This window comes from Monoraphidium neglectum, assembly GCF_000611645.1.
Source record: "Monoraphidium neglectum strain SAG 48.87 unplaced genomic scaffold scaffold01624, whole genome shotgun sequence".
Lineage (NCBI taxonomy): Eukaryota > Viridiplantae > Chlorophyta > Chlorophyceae > Sphaeropleales > Selenastraceae > Monoraphidium > Monoraphidium neglectum.
In genome coordinates this window covers 8,050-9,648 of record NW_014012004.1, presented here as the reverse complement: position 1 = coordinate 9,648, position 1,599 = coordinate 8,050, and positions in this window count along the sequence as shown.

Here is a 1,599-nt window from a genome sequence, read left to right as displayed (position 1 = left end):
GCCCGGCCCCTTCTGCAATATCAACACCAGGACCCTGCCCTGGATCCCCCCTGCCCGGACGGCGGCTACGTCGCAACCCAGGGGCCGCTGCCCCACACCGTCGCCGATTTCTGGGCAGCCATGCGCGCCGCCCGCTGCAGCGCCGTGGTCATGCTCACCCAGTTTGAAGACTTCGGGCGCCCAAAGTGAGGGCCGGGCTGCGCTTGTGCGCTGACATACCGTAGTATCCCGCCCTATCTAGCGGCTGCAGGTGGACCCATTATCGCGGGACCCGGGGCCGCCCGGCGCGCCCTTCCGGACTGCCGTCTGCGGCCTGCAGGGGCCGCGGGCCGCTCCCCGCCCTTACCCCACTTGCAACGAGCCCCCCCCCCCCAACATGTTTGCCCCATCTTGACCCTTCCACGGACACGCTGTGCCCCCAACACAATAGTTAAAAGGCGTGTCCTGATCCTACCCTCACTCCTCTGACTTCCACAGGTGTGCGCCCTATTTTCCAGATGGCGAGGGGGAGGTGCTGGACCTGCCCTCGGCGCGCCTTAGCGTCACGTGTGTCCACCGCGCACAGGTGGGCGGTGTGGGTGTTTGTGGACACACGCGCGTTGATGGGTCGTTGAGGCACTGTCTGTATACGCGTGCATCTGGAGGGTTCGAGGGACGAAATTGCGAGGATCGCGTGCTTGGGCGCTTGCACTTCAAGCGGAGGCCCGGGGCGCTGGCCAGGTGGCATGGGCACCTGAGCCGCACCGAAGAGGCCCCTCTCCCCCCTTTGTGACGTGACCGGCCCTCTTTTTAGCCCAAACGCTGTTCACAACCGTGAAGTTGCGTCCTGTCGACATCCAATGCTGACTGTTCAGACTCTCAGCTGTCTTGCAGCTGCACGCGTCCTCCACCACCGCCAACCACCGTTGGACCGCCCACCGCCATCCGACCGCCAACTGCAAACCGCCGCCCGCAGCTGGCGCGGGACGTGGTGATCCGCCAGCTGGAGCTGTCATACCCTTCGGAGCCGGGCGGCACATCCCTCCAATGGGTGAGCCAGCACCGCCGCCGCGGCCTGCACCGCAGCGGCGACCCGTGGTGCTGCGTCCCCCCTTGCTTGGTGCACGCGCCTGTTGCACGCACCCCGTCCGGCGCGCGGCAGCTTCCCGTTGTGTTGCTGCTGCCCCCACATGGCTGCCATCAGACTCTGCGCGCGGCCTTGTTTTCACCACCGGGATGCCGTCTGGACGACACCCTCCAACATAAGGGCAACATGCACACAGTTTTGTCTCATAGCTTGTCGATGGTCCGGCACACAAACCTATGTTCGGAGCTACCCTTTGTTGAACACACAACCAACCACCAAATCCTGCCGTAACCGTCCCCAAACCCAGATCAACCATTACCACTACACCGCCTGGCCCGACCACGGCGTCCCGGCCTCCACCACCGCTGTCCGCCGCCTCTGCCACTCCCTCGATGACTGCCGCCGCGCCGGCTGCCGCGTCGCCGTGCACTGCTCCGCCGGCGTCGGCCGCACCGGCGCGTTCGTCGCCATAGATATGCTGCTGCAGCGCCTGCACCGCCTGCGCGTGCGCCCGCCGGGCGCGGTCGCGGCGG